Here is a 17,850-nt window from a genome sequence, read left to right on the forward strand (position 1 = left end):
CTGGCTTCAGGCAGGGCCGCAGGGGTACGACAGGGGTTGGCTGGAGACAGGGCCCGGGGTGCAGGGCTGGCTGCAGGGGGTGGGGGGCTGGGGCAGGCTGGGTGTGCAGCAGGGCCTGGCTGTGAGCAGGAGGTGCAGAGCTGGCTGGAGACGGGCTGGCTGCGGGCAGGACAGGGGGTGTGGGGCTGGCTGGAGATGGGCTGGCTGCAGGCTGGGGGTGTGGGGGTGGCTGGAGGCAGGGGCTGGGGCAGGCAGGGCAGGGGTGAGGGGCTGGAGGCAGGGCAGGGGTGCAGGGCTGGCTGGAGATGGGCTGGTGCAGGCAGGGGGTGTGGGGCTGGCTGGAGGCAGGGGCTGGGGCAGGCAGGGCAGGGGGTGCAGGGCTGGCTGGACATGGGCTGGCTGCAGGCAGGGGGGGTGGGGCGGGCTGGAGGCAGGGGCTGGGGCAGGCAGGGCAGGGGGTGAGGGGCTGGAGGCAGGGCAGGGGGTGCAGCAGGGGCTGGCTGCAGGCAGGGGGTGCAGGTACAGAGGGTACAGCCCACCCTGTACGGTAAGTGCCCCCTCCTCCCTCCCTCAGCACCGGGGTAGCAGCAGCAGCCCGGGGCTTGGGGGCTATTTACATGGCCCAGGGCTCCCATTTCCACTGCCCCGGCCCTTTAAATAGCTGTGGGAGCCCTGGGGAAGCGGCGGGGCTCTGGGGGCTATTTAAAGGGCTGGGGCGGTAGAAGCAATGGGAACCCTGGACTTTTTAAATAGTCCCCAGCGCCCTGCAGCCCTACCCCAGCCCTATCCCAGCCCCTGCTGGGAGCCCCAGGCCCTTTAAATTGCCCCCTGGGGAAGCTGGGCCACCCTGGTACAGTGCACCAGTTCTTGCCAGTACGCAGTACCAGGGCTTGGGCACGGGGCCCTCTTAGGGGTGGGGCCCAATTCAGGGGAATCGGGAGAATCGGCCTAAAGCTGGCCCTGTGTGGGGGTGGGGTGGGGTGGGGTGGGGCAGGACTTGCTCCCATTCTGGGCACCACCAAAAATTATACAAACCTGCCGCCCCTGTCCAGCCCAACCTTCTGCTGACGCACCTCAGCCCACACCCCTGCAGGGTTTGAAGCTTCCATTGCTTAAACTCCAGGACACTGAGGGATTTCAGCTCCTTTGCCCAGCGGGAACCTTCACCCCACTCCCAGCCAGGTTCTTGTCCATGGGATCACTGTAGGGGGGCTGGGTCCCGCTGTGTCTTTTCTCTCTCTGTGACGGGCCAGGGTGCAATAACTGGGGCATCTGAGCACCCAGGACCTTCTGTGGGGCTGTCGTTCCCTTTCCCCTTCTGTGGTCTCATCAGTCATTGACTCCAGCCTTTTTTCTATCCATCGTCAGCACCATCCCAAGCAAGCTGCACTCGCCTCAGAAAGAGAGTGTCCCCTGGTGGGTGTAAATCACTGACCTCTCTCCTCTCTGAGCACTGACTGCCCCTCTGTTTCCTGGCCTCTGAGTCTGTACAGATGGGACCTTTCCCTCCAGTGCTGGAGGATTCACCCTTCTCATCTACCCTTGTCCCAAGCAGCACAGCTGGTGGGAATCTTACATGTACTGAGGTGACTTAGGAGCAGAAACCCCCCCAGACCTTCCATGCAATTGGCACTTGCCCCTCACTGAGCAGGATTGAAACTCCTGTAGGGAGATTGCTGGGCCACATCCCCTCTGGGCATGAGCAAAGCAGCAGGGTGAAAAGAGCTTGGAGATGCTGAGGATTGAACCCAGGACCTCATACATGCAAAGCATGTGCTCTACCACTGAGCTACATCCCCAGATAGTCTTTGCTTGCTATGGGTTACACCAGGGGTAGGCAACCTATGGCACGTGTGCTGAAGGTGGCACACGAGCTGATTTTCAGTGGCACTCACACTGCCCAGGTCCTGGCCACCAGTCTTGGGGGCTCTGCATTTTAATTTAATTTTAAATGAAGCTTCTTAAACATTTTAAAAGACCTTATTTACTTTACATACAACAATAGTTGGTTATATATTAGAGACTTATAGAAAGAGACCTTCTAAAAACATTAAAATGTATCACTGGCATGCGGAACCTTGAATTAGAGTGAATAAATGAAGACTCGGCACAGCACTTCTGAAAGGTTGCTGACCCCTGAGTTACACTCAGAGCCCTCTTGTTTCCAGAGCACCCAGTGGCCTAAGAGCAGCATGGGGGACACATTGCCTGCTCTGAGGGCCAAACCTGCTGTCCTGGAGATTGCTGGTTCTTAGGGTCACTTTGCAGCAGGGCCAGATTCGATGTGTGGGGCAGAGAGAGTGGGTGCCCTGCACTCAGGGTGCAGAGATACAATCAGGCCTCTCCCCTGCATTGGGTGAGGGGTGCTGCCACCCCCTGCTGGAAGGTAATGGGAGGGGAGGGGGCACTGTGAGTCGCTCAACACCTGACCCTGGTGGCAAGAGTGGTGTGGGGAGCTCCAGGTGTTTCTAGGATCTGCTTTTTCCACCTGCCTGTGAAGTCCAGCTTTCCCCAGCACATTCACTGCGCTGCAATTGGGTCACTGTTTCCATGGCTGAGCAGCAAAGAATTTCTCCCAGTTTCCCTTCTATCGGCAGGATTAGCCTGTGTCAGTGATTAATGAGGTGGATCTAGTTGTAGATTGTTATTCTTTCCCCACCTTGACTATTCACACAGTCCCTTTCCCATGCAGATTCCCAGCACCTCGGTGATCCTGGTAGCAGGAGTTGGGTCCTGAGACTTTCACGGTTCTTTCCCCCTCCACCTGGAGTGAACTCAGCTTTTCCCCCATCCCAGACAATCCATGAAATAACAACAGGGGCATAAAGAAAGAGGGGAGGGAACATCTCACGGCCAGGGCTGGATGTGCCCAGGGCCCCCTGCTTGTCCATTGTTTCCATGGAATTTGGCCCCCTGCTTTGCACAAGGGACAGAGAAAGATCTTGCTGTTCCTGTGTCTGGGCAAGGAAAATTGTGCGTCTGTATGAAAGAGAGGCGGGAAATGGCCCCATGATGGGACAATAGCCTCAGGATTAAGACCTAAGGACTCAGGCTGAGAACTGATAGAACTCCACTCATCTGGGATTTAACAAATTGTCTTTCATGGAGTAGAGCCAGTTCCAGTGGTTTTGGCACCCCAAGCGGAAAAAATAAATAAAAAAGCTGCAATCAATGGCAGCTCTACCTCTGCTGCTTTTGGTGGCAATTCCTTCCCTCTGAGAGGGACTGAGAGGGCCGAATTGCCGCTGAAGCCTCCCCTTTCCATTGACCAGCCCAGGCACCTGCTTGCTGCGCTGGTGCCTGGAGCCAGCCCTGCCATGAAGACGCTGGGAAGATGGGGGAATCTGGAAAATAAATGGATTTGTTTACATTGCAAGTGAAGAATAATTGAAGCTTTTCTGGTTTAAAGCCACTTTTCCCTGGCTGGGAATTGAACCCAGGCCTTGGCAGGGAGAGTACCAAATCCTAACCACTAGACCACCAGGGAACTGATGTTATTTTTCTTCTCACTTATGCTACACTTTCTTAGGCTACTTTCTAGCCACTTTCTGAAATTGTTCCACTGTCCACTCCCTGAGGGGCTAAGAGCAGAGAACCCCTGTGCTCAGGGTCACAACCTCAGCCCAACCCAAGTCACTGAAACAAACTCAAATGATGCTTCCTCCAGCAGGATCACAGAGACACACAAAAAAAAACCCATGAGGAACAATCCTCCTCTGCCTTCATTTACCCCATCGCAACCCTCTCAGCAGCCCGCTCTTGCGGGAAGGACACTGAGCTGATAGGAGCTCTGGCTTAGAGACCAAGGGAGGGGTGTTGCTCCCCCTGGGTGTGAGCTGATCACATTCTGACTCCATGTAACGGGGCTCTGAGCTTTGCCATCTTGTGAGTTCTGAGCACTGAGCCCCCCGGACCCTTCTGCTGGGAGCATGGGGATTGCACAACTGCTGCAAGCCCTTTTCCCGTCTCCTTGTCCTCCTCGGCTTCCCCAGACCTTCCCCACAAATGGTTCTATCAGATGATGGAGGGATCTACGGACCTGCAGGTTTCCCTCACCCACCTCTTAAGGCAAACAGTGATTCCCTTCTCTGACACTCCTGGGCCTGGGCTTCTTTTAAGTTTTTCCTCAGGGGACCTGATTCCCTGTGAAAATGTGTGTGTGTGGGGAACTGGCTTGTCTACCCCCTTCTCTGGGAGCTGAGAAGCTTTTTCAGACTCTCCCCCACTAGATGAGTCCAACAGCACCTCCCACTGGTGGGAGAATCCTAAATTCCACCCTCCCCGCTGGTTACTCTGACCAGCTGATGGCGACAGCATGTTAAATCAACCCAGCTCTCTGGGCTAGAGAGCAGCATCTAACCAGCCTTGTGACAGCTCCGGTTTTCTCGCTGGAGACATAATGAACCAGGAAAGAAGGCAAATGTCAGACAGGGAACCTCAGCTCCGCAAATAAATGCCCTCAGGGCTCCTTCTACACTGCGACTGGGCACTTTACTGACTTCAAATCCGGCCAGCCCAGTTGGTAGAGCATGAGACTCTTAATCCTACCAGCATAAGTTTAAGCCCCATATTGGGCAGCAGCAACAGCTCTTAGGTGTCACTCTTATGCTTATAGTCACAGCCCAAAATGAAATAAATTCTCTGTCCGCTCTACAATCTAAGGCAGATCAGGTTCCTTCCTCTCTGAGCTTCAGTAAAACATGAAGTAAGAACAAATAGAATTTTCTCCTCTTCCATTCTACCCCAGGCAAGAAGAGGGGATAATAACCATTTAATGGATGACTGCAGAGAGAAAAGTTTGGTCTTTATAAATAGGACAATGATCAATTGTTCTCCATGTCCACTGACAGTAGGACAAGAAGTAATGGGCTTAATCTGCAGCCAGGGAGTTTCTCGTTAGATGTTGGGAACAGCTTTCTAACTCTGAGTGTAGTTAAGCTCTGGAATAGGCTCCCAAGGGCATCTGTGGAGTCTCTGTCCTCGGAGGTTTTTAAGAACAGGTTGAACAAACCTCTGTCAAGGATACTCTCCATATACTTGGTCCCATAGACAACCTGCTCTGGCTCTGGTTCCCTCCTTCTGCTCCCTGCCTGGGCCAGCTGCTGTGGGCACTTGATCCCACATGGCCCTGACGCATCGTCTCTGCTTGGCCCTGCCTCAGGAGAGAGAGCTGGATTTCATGACCTCTCCAGGGCCCTTGCAGCCGTACAGCTCTGTAATTCGATGCCATCGCAATATAATATAAACAACAACAAAAGTGGAAACACCCCAATCTAACATCTAACAATTCAGCATGAATTGACATTCCACAGCACAAAGTGACAATACGTAGGAGTGCAAAGCCCGACAATTCAGCGCCATGCAAATGAACTGCCCCATGGGGCAAAATGACACACTGCAAAAGAGCTCAGCTCAAACCAACGCAACACAAGCCAGTGCAAAGACCATACAACACGAAGCAATGCGTCAGAGTGCAAAGTGGCACTGTGCAAAACAGCTCAGCGTGGAACAACGACACAGCACAAACCCACACAACAGAATCCTATAGAAAGGTGGGGCAGGGAAGGACCCCGAGAGTCAGGGCCAAGTCTCCCTAGGCCACCCCGACAGGTGTTTGAAGAACAGGGAAACAAAGGGCACCAAGAACTTATGTTTTTTGAATGAGTGAAGAAAAGGGAGCAGCATTGTCCCCCTCGGGCAGCCCCTGTTCAATTCCAGGTCAGAAAGCAAAACTCTTCTGCAAGAATATCCAAAAAATGTTGTGTTTCACTTCACTTCATAAGTACAGTTGTGTGGCAATTAAGTGATGACCCTAAAGTTTCATAAAAGTGTGGGAAATACGGACGTATCTGAGAAAATGGCTTGGAATGAAGGAAGAAAAAAAGTGATCAGTCGAGAGAACAGGCCCTGTTTCCCCCTGGTTTGGAGCTTCTCTCACAACTACTGGAATAGCAAAGCTAAGCAAATGGGGTTCTATTGTTCCAAAGGAGATTGAAGTGAGGCCATTTTCTTCAGATAGAATTAAATGGTAAAATGTCAGGAGTGGGATGTGAAACCACATTTCTATGCAGAGACCAGAACACCGAAGGGATTGGAAAAAAATGAGTCTTATAACTAGCACTTTAGACCAGTCCACCATCCTGATACTACAAATAATATGATTTATGAACCCTAGTTTTCATTAATAGTTGATGAACTCTTTAGGGCGGTCGAGATGGCACATCTCTTTCAACTCCTAGAGACCTTTTACAGCACAGCTGATTTTTAGACACACTCACCCGGACCTAAAGTTACACATTTCCTGGAGCTCCATGAGTTCTGTGGTGTTGGAATCTCCCTGCTCGCATTTTAAGTGAACAAAAGATGGGTGCTGGCATTCTGAGAAAGTAATGGTGAACCTCAAAATCCTGCCCTGTGGGCCAGACAGTTAAGCAACCAGCACCCACAACCTCTACCATGATAGCATCCTGTCTGGGAACAACTCACTTACCAACAGCTGGGGTGTGAAATCCTCATTTCTGTGTTGTTCTATCACTGTAGTCCCCACTTTCCTATTGCTTGTCTGTATAAGCTCTGTCTGGTGCTGTGATTGTTTCTGTCTGCTGTATAATTAAATTGTTGGGTGTAAACCAATTAAGGTGGTGGGGTATAATTGGTTAGATAATCATTTTATAATATGTTAGGATTGGTAAATTACATTTCAGTAAAATGATTGGTTAAGGCATAGCTAAGCAGAACTCCAGTTTTATTATATAGTCTGCAGTCAATCAGGAAGTAAGGGGGGGAATGGGGGTAGAGGAATTAGAATTATGTTTTGCTAAGGGGAGGAATAGGAACAGCGAAGGGGAACAGGGACACAGGCAATGCTCTGTGGTGTCAGAGCTTGGAAGGGGGATACTGAGGAAGGAAATTGGAATCATTGCTTGCTGGAAGTTTACCCCAATAAACACTGAATTGTTTGCACCTTTGAGCTTCGTGCATTGCTGCTCTCTGGTCACGCGAGAAGGACCAGGAAATGGGAGGGTGATGGGATAAACCCTCTAACAAGTACGTCTTTCAGGGTGTGAAAAACCCCAGAACCAGTATAATTAAGCTGACCTAAGCCATGGTTAGATAGTGCTAAATGAAAGGAAAGATTGTTCTGTGAATGTAGCTATTACAGGAATGGAAAACCCCTCCCCTCACTGTAGCAACTGTCTTCTCCACAGTGCTAGAGCAGCATTTTAAGTGTAGACAGCCTCAGAGCAAGACCAGATTAGGCTCTGTGGATGCTCAGGCACTAAGACAACAGTAATTACAATATACTAATGCACCTGTAGCTGGCAGGATTTGAACCTGTGTGGAGAGACCCCAGTCAATTTCTAGTCCATTGCATTAACCAGGGGTAGTTGATTATTTTATCAAGAGCCAAATTTCTTGGTCAATCTCTAGACACCAGAGAAAATAATAATAAGTATATAGAAAGATTTTGCAGTCACTATGGGCATAACCATGACCAGTGTTTTGTGTTTCACTCTATATATTTGGCACCACTGCCTTTCCCTTTAGTCTTGTAGTTTACCAAGGGTAAAACTAAATATCTCTTCAGATACCAGGGAGTGTTTATGTTAATTCCTGCTAGCTACACAGGGCTTTGATGTATCTGCTTTCAATCCTCCAGCTCTGCCGGGACAAGTAACATTTCAGGCTGTCACTGAACTGAAGAGGGGAGATCATTTTTTGACAGGTTACGTCTCCTCTTAAAAGTGTTTGTCTGGCTGGCAGCCCTGGTTCCCAAGTCTCTCCTGAGGGAAGAAGGTTTCTGTGCAAAATACTAAAAGTTTTAACAGAGAGGAGGGAAAGGCGATGGCCACATGATGGGGCCAGTATGTACCACAACATGGTTCTTTTATGTGGGATGACTCTCAACACTGACTGATCTCCACTCCCTTGTGTTTGAAGAGATGTTTAGTTTTGCACTTGGGAACCTGTAAGGCTGAAGCAATTTTATGGATGGTGACACTACGATTGAAGGGTTATTTAATGTTGTAAAATTGTTAAAAACACTTAGCTTAAACTGGAACTGCCTGTTATTAAAGGCTGGTTTCCCCACGTCAGTTCCATAAGGTCTGCTAGAAACACCCTGGATTCTCTCCTGCCTCGGTGGGAACTGCAGGGAATCATCCCCTGCTGCCCTTGACTCCAAGCTGGTTTTTCTGGGGAGGGGACGTGGAATTGATTTGTTTGCTGTTGAGATGGGAGCCAGGCCAGTTCTCAGGGAATGAGAACTCCCAATATCTTCCCAGCTCAAAGCTGCCCTGTCCCAGCCTCTGTTCCCCTGGGGGCCCTGCGTGTTTGACTCTAGAGCAGGCCGGGAGCAGCAGCTGAGGCAGAGGACAGCCTGGGCCGGGCAGATGCTAGGAGCAGAGCACCAGAGGCCTCTACTGGCTCCCTCCCCAGCAGCAAACAATCAGTCCCCACCCGCACCCCAGGATAGCAGCCTGGCGCCAAGGGCAGTGCCCAGTGGGGGTTTCTCTTTTTCCTCTTCCTGGGGTGAGCAGGGACCTGGGGGTGTTTCTAGCAGAGCAGTTGGAACTGAATTGGGAAACCAGCTTTTAATAACAGGCAGCTCAAGTTCAAACTAATTTTGTTACAATTTTCTTTATAATGTAAAATAATTCAAAAGTAAACAGGCAGGAATGATTGGAACTCTTTTCTCCCGGGCATAGAAAGAAACGGCTTTTTGGCTTTTCATGATACGGGAGTCAGGTTCGTTCACTGTTCAGAAGCAACGTGCTCAGAAGCCTGTTGTGTTTCATTTCTTAGGTTCTGCTGCCATCATGTGACCATTTCCTTCCCCTCCTTTCTGTCCAAAGCGCAGAGCCCAGTCCCTCCAGGGAGAGAACATCTTTCTTCTTTCCTTCCTCAACAGCCCCCTTCCTTGGAGAGCCCCTTGCTGGGGTCTGGGTGGGGAACAGCCGTTTCTGAGGATTAATTTCACACCATATTTGGTGTTGATATATAGATTTTACAGCCTGATTAGATCATTAGGTACCTCTGATCTGACCTGATTCAGAACAGCGTCCAGAGAATTTTATCCAGTGACTCCTACAACCACCCCGAGATCTTCTGGCTGAACGAGGAGGGTTCATTCAGAAAGTCATCGTGTTTGGATGTAAAGGTATGAAATGATGGGGAAATTGGCCCCTCTTTCAAGTTTAAATGTTGTATCTTCTACATCTAGACCGGGGTGGCCAACCTGAGCCTGAGAAGGAGCCAGAATTTCCCAATGTAACTGCCAAACATGCACCTTTGTATGCAACTGCTGAGTCAGTTGTGAACCTTCCCATCATTATCATTATCCCTTTGAAATGATGATGGTGATGGACACTTGGTTCTATATCCCAGTGTGCCCTGGACGTCTACAGGCTGCGTTAGCCAATCCAACCATTCGGCACTTGCAGATGGGCACCTCTGTATTGTGCCTGAGTCTTGTACAGCTATGAGAGGCTGGTAGATGCCAATATTTTCCCATCTTTTTAATCTGCACTAATACCAGGCCAGGCCAGGGCTGGGAAGAGAGAGCAGCAGGTTTCCCCAATTGTTTCCCGCTTGCTTTTTCTTGACTAGCTTCACCTCTGCACCAACTTGCACTTTTCTATGTGAGCCTGGTTAGCTCAGTTGGCAGAGCATCAGACTTTTAGTCTGAGGGTCCAGGGTTCAAGTCCCTGGTCAGGTGATAAACTTCTCATTATGATTGTAAAAATCTGACTTTCTGGAGTCTTCTTTGGTGTTACTCTTTCTCTTCAGGATTTTCCTTTCCTAAGAAGGGCCTTTGTGTGGGGGGGATTGAAGGAACAACTCCTTGACATCCCCTCTGACCTTGCAGCCTGGAGGAATAAAGGCCTCTGGGCATAGAGCATGTTCCTCCCCTGCACACACACACACAGAATATCCCTAAGGAATTAGAATCACCTGCTGCCTTCCCCTGTCCTGCTGGATCCCCAAATGAAGATGCTCTTCAGCCCAAACCCATGTCCCCTCTTTTCCCAGTGCCCCTCAGTCCCAACCCTCAGTCCCTCCTATGCTCACTGCTCCTCACTCCCAACCAGAGCCTGCTCCTCTTCACCCTTCTCCTCTGTCCCAACCCACAGCCCCCTCCTATTACCAGTGCCCCTCAAACCCAACCCACAGGCCCCTCCTCCTCACGCTGCTCCTCAATCCCAACCCATGGCTCCCTCCTTCCCTCCAGCAGCAGGTGCTTCAGACCCCCTCAGGAAGATTTTCTTGCAAGGTTTCGTGTACGAGTCGGCATGTGGATTTTACAGTATGTTGGAAATAGGTTGGGTTGCTTGCCGAAATGATCACTGGTGGCTGGTGTTGGATTCCCAGTCTCCTTGTTATTGGGGCAGGAGAAACAAAGGGTTGTTATCCTTGATATGTGAATCAAGGACTCAACCCTGGGTGCAAACTAAATGAGCTGCCCACAGATTCTGGCAGCCACAATCAGCATTTGGTGCAAGAGCTCAGACCTATCCCTGTCCCAGAAGGAGGGGGCCATCCGTGTGGGGCTTGGACCACTGACCTATCAGCTCTTAACTCCCAAACTTTCAGTAACTCTATTATCAGTGCCAGTGAGTGTAATTTAAACCATAAGAAAAACCACACTGGGCTAGATCATAGGTCCATCTAGCTCTGTATTTTGTCTTCTGACAGTAGCCAATACCAGGTGCTCTAAAAGCATCTCAACAAGGCACCACTGGGAGTTGAACCCAGGATCTCCTGTTTACAAAACAGGTACTTTAACCAGCTAAACCATGGTGCCTGCCTGTGGCTAAAGTAAAGTGTCTGCTCACACCTGACTCCCTGCATCCCCACCTGGGCCCCACAAAGCAGAGCAGCAGGTGAGGTTTTTCTTGCAAGCTGTGTGTGTGTGTGAATCTTTGGCCAGGTCTGCACTACAAAGTTATTTCAGCAGAATTATATTGCTCAGGTGTGTGAAAAACACACTATGCTCCCTCGATTGGCACTGCAATGCCACATCTGGTGACAAAACTGCCCTGTTTTGGTGACCAAATAAAACCACTTCGATGAGCTTTTTGCAGCAAACTTAAAGTGACAGAGTGTCAGTGTAGACGCTGCTGTTCATTATATCACCATAACTGGCCTCTGCCAGTATCCCACAATGCCCGCCGTGAATTCACCTGCCCTCCATTCCTGCTACAGAGCCATGGGCCCCTCCCCTTTCATCGCTCTGGGAAGTTCTGACAGCTGAGCCTGCTGCTCTGCTCCGGCAGCCAGGAGCAAATCACTGCCGTGGATGCTGCTCTCTCCCGCCCTGCGAACACAGAGCAGGGTGGCGGGAACTTCCTTACATGGGGGGGCACTGGCATCCGAACTGTGACACCCCCCAGGCCACCCCTTCCCTCGAGGAGGCTCTTACCTTCTAAACAGGGATGGCTGTTTTCTAGTAAAATCACTAAAAGGGAAGGAGAAAACTCGAAAGAGGTTCCTCCTGGCGCTCACGTCCGTGAACCCGAATACTCCCTCAGTCCTCAAAGAGAGACCTGGAGAAGGAGACTTGCTGAAGCAAAGCCACAGGGGTCTCTGAGGTTTCCCTGGCCCCTCCCCCCTGTCCTGCCTGGCTGATGTCAGCATCTCTCTGTGAGGTCACCACCTCCCCACCACCTTTGACCGATAGTCTGAGGTCCTGCAAAAGGCCTTTGTGATGTCACTGCCTGTCATGGCCTCACAGATCGTGCCCACTCTTGGCCCTGTGCGGTCCGTGGGGGGTGCCCCTTTCAGTGCGACAGCCCTTCTCGGGGGTCCACTCTCTCTCGGGGTCAGGCCCCTCCACCTCCTGGAGCCGCACCTCTCTGAGCCTTAGCACGTCTGTCTCTCGCCGTGGGCCCCCTCAGGGAGTCCACGCGCTCTGGGCCCCCTGGGCCTCCTCACCCCCGAAGGGGTTGCTGCCCCCTGTTCTCTAGACCGGAGTGACTCTGAGCCAGCATAAAACAGGAGGGTTTATTAAGAGTTGAACACAGCACAGGAAACTCTCAGGGCCTCAGGCCTGGCCTCTCACAGTAACAGCACATCCCAGTCCCCCTGCAACCAGGTGGGCTCTGCCTGCTTCCCCTCGCCAGCCCCGAGCCCCCCTGCCCCCAGCTGGGCCTCCGATATCCCCGGCACCAGGCCCCGCCTCTGTCCATTGTCTTTTCTCCAGGTAAACAGGGCTGCCTGGGCCTCCTCCCCTCTCTGCCCCGCTCTGGCTGGAACAGGTTGGTCACGGGGTCCTCTCCCCGCAGCCCATTGTCCTCCCACCTGCCAGAACTGGCTGTGACTCCTGAGCTGGGTCTCCAGGTCACCAGTCGCTGGGGTCTCCATCCTCCAGGCCATCAGCCGGGGTCCCAAGTCCCTCTCCGATCCTCTGTAACAACAAACTCCCTCTCCCCTCCCCTCGTTAAACCAGTAACACCCGGGGACACTGAGTCCCGCTCCCTGTGCATGCAAACCACTGGAAAACACAGAGAACCCTAAGAAAATCCCCCACTTCGTCACAGAGCCCAGCACCTCTCCTCCTCTGGGCACCTAGAGCAGAGGCGGCTGGTGCTGACGGCTCCAAGGGAAGGCTTAAAAGCCACAGAGCAGCCGAGGTCAGGGCCAGAGGAGGGCAGGACCATGCCTATGTGTGGCCAGCAGACAGGCACAAAAACACCCAGCCAGGCTGCTCCCTGCCAGGCCAAACACCCACTGAAGGCCACCCGCAGACCAGCATGCGGGGCGGCTGCTGATGCTCTGTGGCCATTATCGAAGATGGTAGGAAAGCAGGGCCAGCCCCCCGGTGGGGCCTCTTACTGTTCCCACTCTCCATGCTCACTTTAGCAGTGGGGCAGGAGATTTTTCCCTAGCTGGCGAGAAGCAGAGAAACACCCAGGCTCCATGTAGCAAACCCCCTCAAGCACAGGGACAGGTGCACACTTGGAAGAGGGAAACTGATCCACACACTAGCCCGGGCAGCCGCCCATTTTCTTTGGCAAGTCAGGAAGGGCAAAGGCGAGACTGGAAGCACCTGGGGCTCATGCCCCAGCCTTTGTGACACCCAACCCCCAACTCCTTCCCGGGGCTCTAGCTGAAGCCAGAGCATTGGCCGGAGTGGCCAAGAAGAGGTTCCAGCCTTGAAGGGAGCAGGACTTTCAGCCCAAAGGTAAAACTGCATAAGCACAACCACGAAGGGACTCGACCCCTCAATCGCCTGATCCGAAGTCAGACACCTTATCCATTAGGCCACATGGTCACACAGAAACAGGCCCTCCAGGCACTTCTTTGGAAAAGGCCGACACTGACGCATCCAACGAAGTGGGGATTCACCCACGAAAGCTCATGCTCCAATACGTCTGTTAGTCTATAAGGTGCCACACGACTCTTTGCTGCTTTTGCAGACACTGTGTTTCTCAGGTCAGCTACTGAGGGGGGCCGAGACTCTCTGGGCACAAGAAGTCGAGTTCCCAGCGACACGTGAGACTTAATTCTCTGGAGCCAGGTGCAGGGTTTTGGCAGGGAGGCTCAGGCATGGGGGATTGGGGTGCAGCGGACAGACCGGCTGTCTAGGTACAGAGATTTAGTCTCCCTGAGGAGGAGGAGGAGGAATCCTGCTGACAGGCAGTGGCCAGGGCCGGTGCAACCACTAGGCCAACTAGTCAGCCACCGAGGGTGCCAAGTGGTTGGGGGCACCAAAAATTGCACTCAGGGGAGGCGGGGGAGTGGAGGTGAGCTGGGGCAGGGGGCTGGGGGAGGTGCGGGGGGAGGGCTGCCCACAGCAAGTAACGGGGGTGGGGGTGTGCAGGGGCACCGCTCCCGGCCCCAGCTCACCTCTGCTCCATCTTCTCCCCTGAGCACGCCGTCCCTGCTCTGATTCTCCTCCCCTCCCAGGCTTGCTGCACTAAACAGCTGATTGGCACCGCAAGCCTGGGAGGCGGGAGACGTGGAGCGGCGCCGGTGTGCTCAGGGGAGAAGGCGGAGCGGAGGTGAGCTGGGGTGGGGAGCTGCTGCAGGGGGGACTGCCCGGCTCTTCCTCTTGGCCCCCGCCCCTGCACTCACTGCATGGTAAGTGGAGTGACCCAGCCCCAGCCTGGTCCATTCCCCTGGCTCCCAGCCACGCCACCAGCGAGTGCTGTGGGGCGGTTCCCCCACCCAAGCTTGGGAGCCAGGGGAGCAGAGCAGGCTGGGGCCCCAGGCCTGCGTGGGGGGAAGCAGAGGGGGGCTGGTCCCAGGCCATCGTGGGACCAGGGGGGCTGGCTACTTCCTGCAGGAAGTGGAGTGACCTGGCTCCAGCCTGCTCTGCTCCCCTGGCTCCCAGGCTTGTGTTGGTGTTGGCTGGATTTGTGCGGGTGTTTGTGTATATTAGCAATTGTGTGTGTGTGGCTGGATTCATGCATGTGTTCGTGTATGTTTGCAATTGTGTGTGTGTGCATGTGCATGCTCTGCTGCCTTCTGCCGGCGCGACAACCATTTCTCCATATGTCACAGCCCCCATACCGTCGACCCCGGTGGTGATTTCCCCATGTTACAAGGGCTGGCTGGCCTGACTCTTCTCCCCTCTGCGGAGTGTGGCGGGGGCTGTAGCTCACCCCCTGTGGGGCAGGAGGGCCCAGGTGCGGGGTGCTGGGCTCCAATGCACCTGGAGAGCAGCTCAGGTGAGGTGGGGCAGGGCGTGTGGTGTCTGTTCTGCGTTGCCTGGTGCTGGGTCATTGCACAATCCCCAGCCACACCGCACAGCGCGCCCCGAGAGGGGTCAGGGGGCCAAGCAGATGATCCAGCACGAGGGGATCATTCTCATTGGTAGCTGTCCAGTGGCACATGTGGTCTCATTGGGACGGGGGGGGCGAAGCCTCGGGGCGAGGGAACCGGGGCCTCCCCCCACGCGCCGAGTCTCTGTCCCGCGCTCTCTCCGCCAATCAGGGAGCGCGGAGGGGCGCAGCGAAGTGACGAGTTACGGCCCCTCCTCCAATAGAGGCCGCGTGTGAGAGAGAGAGAGAACTACGGGGAGGGGGCGCGTTGTCTGAGCAACTGCTCGTCACTTCCGCTCTGAGACGAGCCAGGAACTACAACTCCCAGCCTGCCCCGGGGCGCCTCCGTCCTCTCCAGCCCAGGTGAGGGCGGGTCCCTGGGTCAACCTGACACCTCCCCCCAACGGAACTCCTCATCCCGCCCCGACCCCCAGAGAGCCCCGGCCCCGCCCCCCCCAAGGGTATGAACGTGCTGCGCCGCTTCGCCCCTTTCACCCCCCGCACAAAGCGGCTGGTGGGGGCGGGGCCGGGTCCGGCTCTGTGCGGGGGCTGGATCCACGTGTTCCCGGCGCCCCTACGTGTCACCCCCCGACTCCCGCTGCCCCCAGCCCCGCCCCCTCCCGGGTGAGCCCGGCCCAAACACCCGCAGACAGACCCGCCCGGCCTGCCCCGAGCCCCCTGCTGTGCTCGCCCCAGAGCCCTGCCCCACCCCTTCCCCAAAGCCCCGCCCCGCTGTGCCCGCCCCCAAAGCCCCACCCTGCCCCTTCCCCAAAGCCCCGCCCCGCTGTGCCCACCCCCAAAGCCCCGCCCCACCCTGCCCCTTCCCCAAAGCCCCGCCCCGCTGTGCCTGTCCCCAAAACCCTGCCCCGCCCGCCCCTTCCCCAAAGCCCCGCCCCGCTGTGCCCGCCCCCAAAGCCCTGCTCCCGCCCGCCCCGCCCCTTCCCCAAAGCCCTGCCCTGCCGCCCGCCCCTTCCCCCAAAGCCCCGCCCCGCTGGGCCCGCCCCCACAGCCCCGCCCGGTCACTGCCCACCCCCGTGTGGGGGCACCAGCGCTGTGCCGGGTCGTGACGGGAAATTGTCCAAGCTGGCCCAGTGGAGACGTGTGTGTCCCTGCTGCCCCCTGCTGGTGGGGCTGAGCCCCACTGTGTGTGTGTGTGTGTGTGTGTGTGTGCGTGCGCGTATGTGACACTGTTTGTGTCAGTGTGTTGCTGGGCTAACCAGTAGGAAATGGCTTTGCAGGATTTTGTATCCTGCAGCAAGTGACTGACTGACTGACACGCAGACACACACACACACACACACACACTGACGCACAAAGGGACTCACACAATCCCAAGAACACTCACACACAACACACCCAGAGGGACATGCTAGCCCAACCCCCAAAGAGAGAAACAATCACACCCCCAGCCGCACTCACAATCACCCCCCCCACACACCATAATATTCACAATTGTGCTCAGAGACACAACTGCACACAGTTCACTCCCACTGCTCCAAATACAAGGACCTCCTGCCCCACACAGCATGTGCCAAGGCCTGTGGAACTCACTGCCACTGGACAGCTACCAATGAGAATGATCCCCTCATGCAGGATCATCTGCTTGGCCCCCCACTCCCTCTTGGGGCGCGCTGTGCGGTGTGGCTGGGGATTGTGCAGTGGCCCAGCACCAGGCAACGCAGAACAGACACCACACGTCCTGCCCCACCTCACCTGAGCTGCTCTCCAGGTGCATTGGAGCCCAGCACCCCACACCTTGGCACTCCTGCTCCACAGGGGGTGAGCTGCAGCCCCTGCCACACTCTGCAGAGGGGAGAAGGGTCAGGCCAGCCAGCCCTTGTAACATGGGGAAATCACCACCTGGGTCGACAGTATGGGGGCTGTGACATATAGAGAAACGGTTGTTGCGCCGGCAGAGGGCAGCAGAGCACACACACACACACACAATTGCAAACATACACAAACACATGCATGAATCCAGCCACACACACACAATTGCTAATATACACAAACATCCGCACAAATCCAGCCAACACCAACACAAGCCTGGGAGCCAGGGGAGCAGAGCAGGCTGGGGCCGGGTCACTCCATTTCCCGCAGGAAGTAGCCAGCCCCCCGTCCCCCACGGAGTCCTGGGACCCGCCCCCCGCTGCTGCCCCCCACACCGGCCTGGGGCCCCAGCCTGCTCTGCTCCCCTGGCTCCCAAGCTTGGGGGGAGGGGGGAACCGCCCCACAGCACTCGCCGCTGGCGTGGCTGGGAGCCAGGGGAGTGGACCAGGCTGGGGCTGGGTCACTCCACTTACCATGCAGTGAGTGCAGGGTGGGGGCCATGGGGAAGAGCCGGGCAGCCCCCCCCTGCAGCAGCTCCCCACCCCAGCTCACCTCCGCTCCGCCTTCTCCCCTGAGCTCACCGGTGCCGCTCCACGTCTCCCGCCTCCCAGGCTTGCGGTGCCAATCAGCTGTTTAGTGCCGCAAGCCTGGGAGGGGAGGAGAATTGGAGCGGGGGCGGCAGTGTGCTCAGGGGAGAAGACGGAGCAGAGGTGAGCTGGGACAGGGAGCGGTGCCCCTGCACACCCCCACCCCCGTTACTTGCTGTGGGCAGTCCTCCCCCCGCACCTCCCAGCCCCCTGCCCCAGCTCACCTCCACTCCCCGGCCTCCCCTAAATGCGCTTTTTGGTGCCCCCAACCACTTGGCACCCTGGGCGGCCGACTAGTTGGCCTAGTGGTTGCACTGGCCCTGGCCACTGCCTGTCAGCAGGATTCCTCCTCCTCCTCCTCCTCAGGGAGACTAAATCTCTGCACCTAGACAGTGCGGGGCCCAATTCGAACAGTTTCGACGGGGCCTCGGCAGGGATGACTATTAAAAAAAAAATGTAAAAAAACCACATGGGGCTTGTACTCACTGGGCGGCACTCCGACTCTTCAGCACCACTTCAGCGGCGGGTCCTTCACTCGTTCCAGGTGTGTTCGGTGGCACTGAAGGACCCGCCGCCGAAGACCCAGAGCAAGCGAATGACTCAGCGCCAAAGTGCCGACAAAGACCCGGAGCGCCGCCAGGTGAGTAAAAATGAAAAAGGCGCCTCTA

General features: G+C 55.1%; 3 non-coding genes across 3 annotated transcripts; all 3 read right to left on the reverse strand.

The window, feature by feature from the left end:
* Positions 1–1,727: 1,727 nt before the first annotated feature.
* TRNAA-UGC lies at positions 1,728–1,799 on the reverse strand. The gene has a single exon. It is a non-coding gene; the product is annotated as a tRNA-Ala (tRNA).
* Positions 1,800–3,415: 1,616 nt separating this feature from the next.
* TRNAE-CUC lies at positions 3,416–3,487 on the reverse strand. Its single transcript has one exon. It is a non-coding gene; the product is annotated as a tRNA-Glu (tRNA).
* Positions 3,488–10,730: 7,243 nt separating this feature from the next.
* TRNAT-UGU lies at positions 10,731–10,804 on the reverse strand. Its single transcript has one exon. It is a non-coding gene; the product is annotated as a tRNA-Thr (tRNA).
* Positions 10,805–17,850: the final 7,046 nt, after the last annotated feature.

The sequence above is a fragment of the Mauremys reevesii genome, linkage group 12, assembly GCF_016161935.1.
Source record: "Mauremys reevesii isolate NIE-2019 linkage group 12, ASM1616193v1, whole genome shotgun sequence".
Classification (NCBI taxonomy): domain Eukaryota; kingdom Metazoa; phylum Chordata; order Testudines; family Geoemydidae; genus Mauremys; species Mauremys reevesii.